Source organism: Piliocolobus tephrosceles, chromosome 1, assembly GCF_002776525.5.
Source record: "Piliocolobus tephrosceles isolate RC106 chromosome 1, ASM277652v3, whole genome shotgun sequence".
In the NCBI taxonomy this organism is placed as follows: Eukaryota; Metazoa; Chordata; class Mammalia; order Primates; family Cercopithecidae; genus Piliocolobus; species Piliocolobus tephrosceles.
This window is the reverse complement of record NC_045434.1, coordinates 29,936,855-29,949,778: the sequence shown is the minus strand read 5'-3', so window position 1 is coordinate 29,949,778 and position 12,924 is coordinate 29,936,855.

Genomic DNA, 12,924 nt, shown 5'->3' with positions numbered 1-12,924 from the left:
TCTCAGGTTTGTCAAAGATCAGATGGCTGTAGATGTGTGGTATTACTACTGAGGATTCTGTTCTGCTCCATTGGTCTATATCTCTGTTTTGGTACCAATACCATGCTGTTTTGGTTACTGTAGCCTTGTAGTATTGTTTGAAGTCAGGTAGCGTGATGCCTCCAGCTTTGTTCTTTTGACTTAGGATTGTCTTGGCAATGCGGGCTCTTTTTTGGTTCCATATGAACTTTAAAGCCGTTTTTTCCAATTCTGTGAGGAAACTCATTGGTAGCTTGATGGGGATGGCATTGAATCTATAAATTACCTTGGGCAGTATGGCCATTTTCATGATATTGATTCTTCCTATCCATGAGCATGGTATGTTTTTCCATTTGTTAGTGTCCTCTTTTATTTCACTGAGCAGTGGTTTGTAGTTCTTCTTGAAGAGGTCCTTTACATCCCTTGTAAGTTGGATTCCTAGGTATTTTATTCTCTCTGAAGCAATTGTGAATGGAAGTTCATTCCTGATTTGGCTCTCTGTTTGTCTGTTACTGGTGTATAAGAATGCTTGTGATTTTTGCACATTAATTTAGTATCCTGAGACTTTGCTGAAGTTGCTTATCAGCTTAAGGAGATTTTGGGCTGAGACAATGGGGTTTTCTAAATATACAATCATGTCATCTGCAAACAGGGACAATTTGACTTCTTCTTTTCCTAACTGGATACCCTTGATTTCTTTCTCTTGCCTGATTGCCCTAGCCAGAACTTCCAAGACTATGTTGAATAGGAGTGGTGAGAGAGGGCATCCCTGTCTTGTGCCAGTTTTCAAAGGGAATTTTCCAGTTTTTGCCCATTCAGTATGATATTGGCTGTGGGTTTGTCATAAATAGCTCTTATTATTTTGAGGTACGTTCCATCAATACTGAATTTATTGAGCATTTTTAGCATGAAGGGCTGTTAAATTTTGTCAAAAGCCTTTTCTGCATCTATTGAGATAATCATGTGGTTCTTGTCTTTGGTTCTGTTTATATGCTGGATTACGTTTATTGATTTGTGAATGTTGAGCCAGCCTTGCATCCCAGGGATGAAGCCCACTTGATCATGGTGGATAAGCTTTTTGATGTGCTGCTGAATCCGTTTTGCCAGTATTTTATTGAGGATTTTTGCATCGATGTTCATCAGGGAGATTGGTCTAAAATTCTCTTTTTTTGTTCTGTCTCTGCCAGGCTTTGGTATCAGGATGATGTTGGCCTCATAAAATGAGTTAGGGAGGATTCCCTCTTTTTCTATTGATTGGAATAGTTTCAGAAGGAATGGTACCAGCTCCTCCTTGTACCTGTGGTAGAATTCAGCTGTGAATCCATCTGGTCCTGGGCTTTTTTTGGTGGGTAGGCTATTAATTGTTGCCTCAATTTCAGAGCCTGCTATTGGTCTATTCAGGGATTCAACTTCTTCCTGGTTTAGTCTTGGGAGCGTGTACGTGTCCAGGAAATTGTCCATTTCTTCTAGATTTTCTAGTTGATTTGCGTAGAGGTGTTTACAGTATTCTCTGATGGTAGTTTGTATTTCTGTGGGGTCGGTGGTGATATCCCCTTTATCGTTTTTTATTGCATCTATTTGATTCCTCTCTCTTTTCTTCTTTATTAGCCTTGCTAGCGGTCTGTCAATTTTGTGGATCTTTTCAAAAAACCAACTCCTGGATTCATTGATTTTTTGGAGGGTTTTTTGTGTCTCTATCTCCTTCACTTCTGCTCTGATCTTAGTTATTTCTTGCCTTCTGCTAGCTTTTGAATGTGTTTGCTCTTGCCTCTCTAGTTCGTTTAATTGTGATGTTAGAGTGTCCATTTTAGATCTTTCCTGCTTTCTCTTGTGGGCACTTAGTGCTATAAATTTCCCTCTACACACTGCTTTAAATGTGTCCCAGAGATTCTGGTATGTTGTATCTTTGTTCTCATTGGTTTCAAAGAACATCTTTATTTCTGCTTTCATTTCGTTATGTACCCAGTAGTCATTCAGGAGCAGGTTGTTCAGTTTCCATGTAGTTGAGCGGTTTTGATTGAGTTTCTTAGTCCTGAGTTCTAGTTTGATTGCACTGTGGTCTGAGAGACAGTTTGTTATAATTTCTGTTCTTTTACATTTGCTGAGGAGTGCTTTACTTCCAATTATGTGGTCAATTTTGGAATAAGTGCAGTGTGGTGCTGAGAAGAATGTATATTCTGTTGATTTGGGGTGGAGAGTTCTATAGATGTCTATTAGGTCCGCTTGGTGCAGAGATGAGTTCAATTCCTGGATATCCTTGTTAACTTTCTGTCTCGTTGATCTGTCTAATGTTGACAGTGGAGTGTTGAAGTCTCCCATTATTATTGTATGGGAGTCTAAGTCTCTTTGTAAGTCTCTAAGGACTTGCTTTATGAATTTGGATGCTCCTGTATTGGGTGCATATATATTTAGGATAGTTAGCTCTTCCTGTTGAATTGATCCCTTTACCATTATGTAATGGCCTTCTTTGTCTCTTTTGATCTTTGATGGTTTAAAGTCTGTTTTATCAGAGACTAGGATTGCAACCCCTGCTTTTTTTTGTTCTCCATTTGCTTGGTAGATCTTCCTCCATCCTTTTATTTTGAGCCTATGTATGTCTCTGCATGTGAGATGGGTCTCCTGAAGACAGCAGACTGATGGGTCTTGACTCTTTATCCAGTTTGCCAGTCTGTGTCTTTTAATTGGAGCATTTAGTCCATTTACATTTAAGGTTAATATTGTTTTGTGTGAACTTGATCCTGCCATTATGATATTAACTGGTTATTTTGCTCGTTAGTTGATGCAGTTTCTTCCTAGCCTCGATGGTCTTTACATTTTGGCATGTTTTTGCAATGGCTGGTACCTGTTGTTCCTTTCCATGTTTAGGGCTTCCTTCAGGGTCTCTTGTAAGGCAGGCCTGGTGGTGACAAAAATCTCTAAGCATTTGCTTGCCTGTAAAGGATTTTATTTCTCCTTCACTTATGAAACTTAGTTTGGCTGGATATGAAATTCTGGGTTGAAAATTCTTTAAGAATGTTGAATATTGGCCCCCACTCTCTTCTGGCTTGTAGAGTTTCTGCCGAGAGGTCTGCTGTTAGTCTGATGGGCTTCCCTTTGTGGGTAACCCGACCTTTCTCTCTGACTGCCCTTAAGATTTTTTTCCTTCATTTCAACTTTGGTGAATCTGGCAATTATGTGTCTTGGAGTTGCTCTTCTGGAGGAGTATCTTTGTGGTGTTCTCTGTATTTCCTGAATTTGAATGTTGGCCTGCCCTACTAGGTTGGGGAAGTTCTCCTGGATGATATCCTGAAGAGTGTTTTCCAACTTGGTTCCGTTTTCCCCCTCACTTTCAGGCACCCCAATCAGACGTAGATTTGGTCTTTTTACATAATCCCATACTTCTTGCAGGCTTTGTTCATTTCTTTTTCTTCTTTTTTCTTTTGGTTTCTCTTCTTGCTTCATTTCATTCATTTGATCCTCAATCGCTGATACTCTTTCTTCCAGTTGATCAAGTCGGTTACTGAAGCTTGTGGATTTGTCACGTATTTCTCGTGTCATGGTTTTCATCTCTGTCATTTCATTTATGACCTTCTCTGCATTAATTATTCTAGCTATCAATTCTTCCACTCTTTTTTCAAGATTTTTAGTTTCTTTGCACTGGGTACGTAATTCCTCCTTTAGCTCTGAGAAGTTTGATGGACTGAAGCCTTCTTCTCTCATCTCGTCACAGTCATTCTCTGACCAGCTTTGATCCGTTGCTGGCAATGAGCCACGCTCCTTTGCAGGGGGAGATGCGCTCTTATTTTTTGAATTTCCAGCTTTTCTGCCCTGCTTCTTCCCCATCTTTGTGGTTTTTTCTGCTTCTGGTCTTTGATGATGGTGACGTACTGATGGGGTTTTTGTATTGGTGTTCTTCCTGTTTGATAGTTTTCCTTCTAATAGTCAGGACCTTTAGCTGTAGGTCTGTTGGAGATTGCTTGAGGTCCACTCCAGACTCTGTTTGCCTGGGTATCAGCAGCAGAGGTTGCAGAAGATAGAATATTGCTGAACAGCGAGTGTACCTGTCTGATTCTTACTTTGGAAGCTTCCTCTCAGGGGTGTACTCCACCCTGCGAGGTGTGGGGTGTCAGACTGCCCCTAGTGGGGGATGTCTCCCAGTTAGGCTACTCAGGTGTCAGGGACCCACTTGAGCAGGCAGTCTGTCTGTTCTCAGATCTCAAGCTCCATGTTGGGAGATCCACTGCTCTCTTCAAAGCTGTCAGACAGAGTCATTTGGGTCTGCACAGGCCTCTGCTGCTTCCCCTGTTGTTTTTTTAGCTGTGCCCTGTCCCCAGAGGTGGAGTCTACAGAGACAGGCAGGTTTCCTTGAGCTGCTGTGAGCTCCACCCAGTTCGAGCTTCCCAGCAGCTTTGTTTACCTAGTTAAGCCTCAGCAATGGCGGGCACCCCTCCCCCAGCCTCGCTGCTGCCTTGTGGTTAGATTGCAGACTGCTGTGCTAGCAATGAGGGAGGCTCCATGGCCGTAGGACCCTCCCGGCCAGGTGTGGGTATAGTCTCCTGGTGTGCCCGTTTCCTTAAAGCGCAGTATTGAGGTGGGAATTACCCGATTTCCAGGTGTTGTGTGTCTCAGTTCGCCTGGCTAGGAAAAGGGATTCCCTTCCCCCTTGTGCTTCCCAGGTGAGGCAATGTCTCGCCCTGCTTCAGCTCTCGCTGGTCGGGCTGCAGCAGCTGACCAGCACCAATTGTCTGGCACTCCCCAGTGAGATGACCCCAGTACCTCCGTTGAAAATGCAGAAATCACCGGTCTTCTGTGTCGCTCGTGCCGGGAGTTGGAGACTGGAGCTGTTCCTATTTGGCCATCTTGCTCCGCCCTCCTGGTCAACTTATTTTTGACAAGGTTGCTTGCTAAGCATACATAATGAGGAAGGGTAGTCTTTTGAATAAGCATTGTTGAGTAAACTGGATATCCACATGTTGAGTAAACTGGATATCTACATGCAAAAGAATGAAATTGGAATTTTATCCTACATCAGATACAATAAACTCAAAATGGATTAAAATCTTAAATGCAAGACCTAAAACCATGAAACTACTGGAAAAAAAAAACAAGAAAAAAGCTTGACGTAGGCCTTGACGAGTCTTTTGATATGAAATCAAAAGCTCAGGCAGCAAAAGCAAAAATAAGCAAGTGGGACTGCATCAAACTACGAAGCTTCTGCACAGCAAAGGAAAAAATCAACAAAAGGAAAAGGCAACCTATAGATTGGAAGAAAATATTTGCAAACCATGTATCTGTTAAGAGGCTAATATCCAAAATATTTAAGGAATTCAAACAACTCAACAGCAACAAAACAAATAATCTGACACAATTTTGGTAAGCTATTCAGTGATCAAACTCTAAATTTAAATATGATTAGTCCAGAAAGACAGAAGTGTCTTTCCTGCTCTTAGAAAATTGCCAAAGATTCCATTTTCTCACCCAAAGTAGCCTTCCTTTAATCGTGTGTCCTTACAATTTAGGGTATACTTGAATGATACTTTTTTTTTGCCTCCACATATGGTTGCAGTGTGATTTCATGGGGTTTTCTAAATCTTCAATAGTCTTTTATTGAAGTAACAGGCTGTGGTTAACACAAATAGACGAAGAACTCCCCTGTGATTTTTTTTATCTGATATTCTTTTTTCTTTGATGTCTAGACTTTACCCTTAAAGATGATAATACTTTTATCCTATAAGGAAATAAATGGAATGTCTGATTTATTGAAACAGCTTTTATGGGGATTGAAATAGGGAGGTATTGAAATAGCAAATTGATTTTTAAAATCGTCTTACCATCCATTCCATACATGTGACTGTAGTGAATTTTATATCTTAATTGATCTAAATCAGCAAGTACTCAGGCTGGCCAGAATTTTTTGTTGATCTAAATCTTGGTAATTTCAAATCACAGATGAAGAGCACAGAGAAGACTGAGGTCACACGTAAAAAGTGGAAAACAAAAATATTAATCTCTAATGACCTTGTTTTCTGTTTTCATCTCTCATCATTCCTCATATTTATTTGGTGTTACATACTGTTGAAATCTTCCACCTTGAGTTTCCACTGTGTTGGCTCACCCTGCTGCTCTTGTCTCAATTCTCCTACCATTCAACTGTGGCCATAGCTAATGTTCAGTGCTATGGCCAAACATTATACCAATTGTACTTCACTTGGGAGAGAGTGGCTTTGACTATCAGATGAATGGCTCTTTGAGGGGGTTGGTATCTCCAGCTCTGATGCCATTCAGCACTCTTTCCTCTGTGTCTCTGTCTACAAGTTCAGCATTGCAGCATGATGCAAAGAAATACTGGAGTTTCCCAATTATCAAATATTCAATAATTTAGCTTAATTATTTTCTTTTTTCAGCAGTGACTGCATCTCTATCTTTTGCCTTCCAGGTCCTGTGCCACATAATAGAAAGAAAATAGAGGTTACAGAGAAAGTAATTGCTCTCAAGGAGCTCAAATTTCAGTGATGCATGCACAGAATGAAACACGTTAGATAATAGAAGTATGCCAAATGGGTGTGCTGTGGAAACAGAGAAGGAAGTTGGACATCATCAAATGGAGGGCACTGAAGGCTGATAGAATAGTGTGAGCAGAGGCCATAGCATATGTAGCCTGCTTGAGGGCTAGCAAGTATTCTCATAGTTTTGTAGACTGAGAAATGAATCAAAATTAAGAGCTCAAGAATGGGAAGAATGGTGTAAAATAGAAATCACAAGTAGTAAATTTTAGAATTTTTACCACGATTATAAAACAAAATGTATGCAATAGTTCTTAGATAGGTAATGTAAGAAGAAACAGAATAATCACTGGGATCAGAGCATTCAGTTAGAGGTTTGTGAGACAGGCAAAGGGGAGGTCACAATATTTCACAGATGGAATTCATTTTAGATTTTGATTTAGAAATGTGGGTTTAAGTGTATTTATTATAATTTTTATTATGTAAAGATGACAATAGGATATGTAGAATGTATGACTAATAAATCACTAGAAAAGAAGAAAAACCTAATAAAAGTCAATGCAGCAAAATATATAGTTATATAGTAGGGAAAAGGCAAGAAGTAAAAAAATAGAAAGCATATAATAAAATGATGGTAGTCACATCTGACATATCACTTAGAGGAACTAATATGAATATTTCAAATGTCCCTATTATGAGACAAGTATTCCCAGGCTGGGCTCTAAACAAAAAATTCAAATATTACTATTTACATACAATAAGTATACCTAAACCTAGGTGACTAGAAGTTCAAAATAAGATGTGAGCTTGGCCCTTTTATAAAAGTGTGTATAATATACGGAGAGAAGATACACTTTCCATGAGTAATGAAAATTGACAAGTAATTAAGAGAAATATTGATAATCCATATAAAAATATCTTGGATCCTCAGAGAGATTATTGAAATATTGATAATCTATATAAAAATATCTTGGATCCTCAGAGAGATTATTGAAAGGAGTATGCTCCTTTAGAAAAAGAAGAAAAGCCCAGAGAAAATCTAAAGCACAGGGAGAATTTCTTGTAAATAAAGTGTCTTGTACATTTTTTGGAGAACAGAGCTATGAAGCATCACTAACATATGAGAGATAATAAAATATATTATTATAATTAAATGTATTACTGCTTAGGATGTGGCAAAATTAAAGGTATTTGTAAATCTGATATTCCAAAAGAATTATCAAGCCAAGTAGACACAGCATGCATATAGTTTAAAACAAAACTGAATTGCCTTATTCAATTGAGAATGTTAGGTTTCATTTATGTTCCTAATGAATTATTTATTATCTTTAAACCTTCTATTAAAATGCTAAATATCTAATATATCTATGTAAAACATCACATAAAAACTGGATGGCAAATGATAAATCAGAAGAAAAAAGTAGATTGTATAATGGGCAATGACTTGATATCCTTAATGTATCAAGATCTTTTATGTAGGGGGGACCATTTTCTCCTTCTCCCAAAATCCTGACATTGGTTACTAAGGTAGAATTTTCAACTATTTAGTAGAAAAATGAAGGGAATGTCCACTACTACATTCTGAAACCTTTGGGGAGATTGAGAGAAAGAATTGTGATGCAGGGCTGCCACTTGCTCAGGGCTGTGCCTCTGTGCCTGCAAATGGGGCTGAAACTCAGCTGAATCTGCAGGCATTGTGTCCTGGAAAAGAGCTAGTATTTACCTGGAGGAAAGGGCTGATTCCAACAAAGATGTTGGTGTCCCCAGGCCTGAGGGCCTGGATCCACGTGTAACAGGTACTTCTTTCTACAAACTTGCCATTTGAGCTGGCTGGGGGCCCTGTGAGCATGTGTGTTTTAGTCTCTTCTGGGTTCTTTTCCATTTTAGATAAGCCCCCACATTTGGGATACTCTGGTCTCTTCTTCTCCATATGACAGACTTAACTGTCTTCTGAATTAAGAGGCCCACAGTTTATGCCTGAGCCTGGGGGAGAGGGACTGGTGATAAGTCTGATCAACTCAGAAGCAAACTTTTAGGAAATCTATTTGGCTTCCTCAACATTATCTTCATTAGTAAGAAAGCTGATAATTTGATTCTGTTTTTGAGTCTTTGTCTATTTTCTCTCTTGGTTTAGGATTTCAGAGAGGAAAAAGGAGGATGTTATTTCATTACTGATCTTAAGCCCCACATTAATCAATAAAAAGAGAGAGACAAGAAATTAAAAAAAGGGAAGAGGACAGGAAATTGATTCAAACACAACTACAACAAAAGGCAACACAGAAAGGCAGTCAGTTTGTATGAGTAAAAATTCATAATGTCTCAAGCAACTGGTGAAATGAAAATTGAAATGCTGATAGACAATTTTCACCAATGCAATGAGAAATTTAGAAAATTTTAACAACTTATGTCAAGGTGATAAATAGAGGCTCTCACAGTTGCTCTTCAGTATTTCTGAAGGCGGGGATGGTACTATGCATGAAAAACCTTAGAATTTGTTAGACACGTCAACACAGCAACTTTACTTCTAAGACTTATCCTAAGAAAATCATCATGGATATGCACAAATGTGTACTTACCAGATAATTAATACACGTCACAAAAGTAGCATATAAGCCAGAACCAAGTAAATGGAATTAAACTGTTTTAAGATCCTTGCTCTGTGCCAGAAGAGGTTAAAAGCAACAAGAAATATTAGACATTGCTAATTCAAGGATGCCTATTATAATTTCTAAAGTAGCCACCAAAAAGGAGTGAAATAGTAAAAAACTATCAGAGGATGTGTCCATTACCAATTTGTTGCTCATCTCCAAATCCACATTTTATTGCCCTGCTTGAGGTACTGATCATTTGTCACTTGCCAGTTGGCATGATGGTAAGCTTCATCAGTAGAGGGTGTGGGAGAGATGCTGGAGGCGGAAGGGCCTCTTCCTGGTTCTGATGTGCTCCACCTGGCTGACTCTTGTATCCCACAGCACTTCCTCATGGACACCTTACTCTCCCACCCCAGGGCATGGTTTTCAACACAATGAAATGCTTCATCTGCACCCTAGAGGGTGGCTTCCCAGTTCCACCAGTAAGACTTCAGTGGTCATCTCCACTGTCTAGTGGGCTATGCTCATGCCGTCTCCAATGAGGTTTGAATCTCAGCCTGGTGAAGGATAGGGGTCCTTCAGATTTATTCCTTTATTGTTTACTCTTACAGCCCTGGGGTAGTGGCTCCTCCCTTTTATTGGTACTGCATTTTATCTTGTATCTATATCTGACTCCTGTATAATTTAGCATTCTCTTATTAGCAAATCCCATATTACTTCAATCTCCTGTTATAGTGAATACATCTTTATATTAAACCTTGCCAGCTCAAATGGCTGTATGATTTCTGTTTCCTGATTGGACTTTGATGGATACACAGGAAAGAAAGGCAAATTATAAAAAATGGTCAATCCAGGCCGGGCGTGGAGGCTCACGCCTGTAATCCCAGCACTTTGGGAGGCCGAGGCCGGCGAATCAGGAGGGCAGGACATCCAGACCATCCTGGCTAACACGGTGAAACCCCCGTCTCTACTAAAAAATACAAAAAATTAGCCCGGCGCGGTGGCGGGCGCCTGTAGTCCCAGCTACTCGGGAGGCTGAGGCAGGAGAATGGCTTGAACCCGGGAGGCGGAGCTTGCAGTGAGCCGAGATGGGGCCACTGCACTCCAGCCTGGGCCACAGAGCCAGACTCCGTCTCAAAAAAAAAAAAAAAAAAAAAGGTCAATCCAAATGATGGCAAATAGGAGCGATAAAAGAACACAGAAGAGGCATGACAATGAGATAGCAAATATTAAGACCCAAACTGATCACTAAGAACATTAAATGTAAGTGGACTAAATGCTTTAATATACACAGAGATTATTAGTTTGGTTTAAAAACTTAAACATATGATGTTTACATGAGATAATATAAAATATAAGAATAAAATATAAAATATGAGGCTGTGAAAAGATTAAAATTACATGATGGTAAATATCTACCATGTAAACAATGAAAAGAAACCTGATGCAGCTATATTAGCAAACGTGAACTTTAAGTCTAAACATTATTAGTGATAAAAAGAGGCAGGCTCAGTAAGTTTCAACTTACCATGAAGAAATAATTTTAAATTTGCATGCACCTGATAACGTAAGTATTAAAATATAAGACAGAATTAACAAAACTGCAAGGAGAACAGACAAATCCACAGTCTTCATAGAAGGTTTTTAACATATATTTCTCAGTGACTGTTACAATAGCAGACAAAGAAAAAAAAAGTACAATAAAATTATAGAAAATTTGAAGAATGTATTAAGAAAATGTATCTAAAGGACAGCTATATAACACTATACATTCTTTACAATCCTACACTTTTAAAAATTGACTGTATTTTGGGCCCTGAAGCAAGACTCAAGGATTAAAACAATAAGATGTTCTATAATGACAGTGCAGTTAAAGCAAAAAATCAATTGCAAAATGTTAAGTTGAAAAATCCCTGTAAGGTTGTAAATTAAGAAATATATTTCTGAATACTCCTGGGTCAGATATTTAAAAATCACAATGGAAATTAACAAATGTTTTGAAACAAATGATAAAGAAAATACTACATATCAAAACATGTGGGACCCTGCTAAAGCAGTGTTTGGAGGACATTTTTTGCCCTTAAATACATACAGTAGAAAAGAAGACAGTCTCAAAGTAAATAAACTTGTCATCTGTCTCAAGAATTTAGAGGAACAACAACAAATTTAAGCTAAAGAAAGTAGAAAGGAGAAGACAATAAAGAAACAGAAACTGGCAAAACAGAAAGCAAAAGAAAGGATCAACAAAGTCAAAAGATATTTTTGTGATTAATAAATTTTGGTGAGATTGATAAAGACAAAAAGAGGGATAACACAGATTTCAATATTGGAAGAAAAAAGGTGACATCAGTAAAGAACTGACAGTCATTAAAAGCTCATGTGAACATTATGAACCACTTCTTTTTTATCAATACATTAAAAATTTATATGAAAAGGATAAATTATTAACAAAATACAAATACCAGATTTTATGCTAAAATAAATAGAAAACCTGAATAATTCTGTAACTACTAAGAAATTGAATCCATCTTTAAAAATATTTTCACTAAAAAATTTGAGGTCCAAATGGATTCACTGGTGAGTACTACTAAATGTTTAAGTAAGAAATAATGCCAGGTTTACATAAACTGAGAGAATAGGAAAAGAGAACAATCTCAACTCATTTGATAAGGCTAGCATAATCTTAACAGCAAAGTCTAATAAGGACATTAAAAAAGGGAAAAAAAAATCACAAGCTAATCATTTCCTGTAAGTATAGCAATAAGTCCTAAAAAATCAGCAAGCAAAATCCAGCAATATATAAAAGGGATACTATATCCTCACCACGTTATGTTTATTTTGGAAATACAAGTTGGTTGGTTTTCAAATCAATCAACTAAAAAAGAAAAATGATATAATTATCTCAATAGTTCCAGAAAAATCTCTGATAAAATTCAGTATCTATCCATGATCTTTTTATTTTTATTTTTTTTATTTTATTTTTTATTTTTATTATACTTTAAGTTCTAGGGTACATGTGCATAACGTGCAGGTTTGTTACATATGTATACATGTGCCATGTTGGTGTGCTGCACCCATCAACTCGTCAGCACCCATCAATTCATCATTTATATCAGGTATAACTCCCCAATGCAATCCCTCCCCCCTCCCCCCTCCCCATGATAGGCCCCAGTGTGTGATGTTCCCCTTCCCGAGTCCAAGTGAGCTCATTGTTCAGTTCCCACCTATGAGTGAGAACATGCGGTGTTTGGTTTTCTCTTCTTGTGATAGTTTGCTAAGAATGATGGTTTCCAGCTGCATCCATGTCCCTACAAAGGACGCAAACTCATCCTTTTTTATGGCTGCATAGTATTCCATGGTGTATATGTGCCACATTTTCTTAATCCAGTCTGTCACTGATGGACATTTGGGTTGATTCCAAGTCTTTGCTATTGTGAATAGTGCCGCAATAAACATACGTGTGCATGTGTCTTTGTAGTAGCATAATTTATAATCCTTTGGGTATATACCCAGTAGTGGGATGGCTGGGTCATATGGTACATCTAGTTCTAGATCCTTGAGGAATCGCCATACTGTTTTCCATAATGGTTGAACTAGTTTACAATCCCACCAACAGTGTAAAAGTGTTCCTATTTCTCCACATCCTCTCCAACACCTATTGTTTCCTGATTTTTTAATGATTGCCATTCTAACTGGTGTGAGATGGTATCTCATTGTGGTTTTGATTTGCATTTCTCTGATGGCCAGTGATGATGAGCATTTTTTCATGTGTCTGTTGGCTGTATGAATGTCTTCTTTTGAGAAATGTCTGTTCATATCCTTTCCCCACTTTT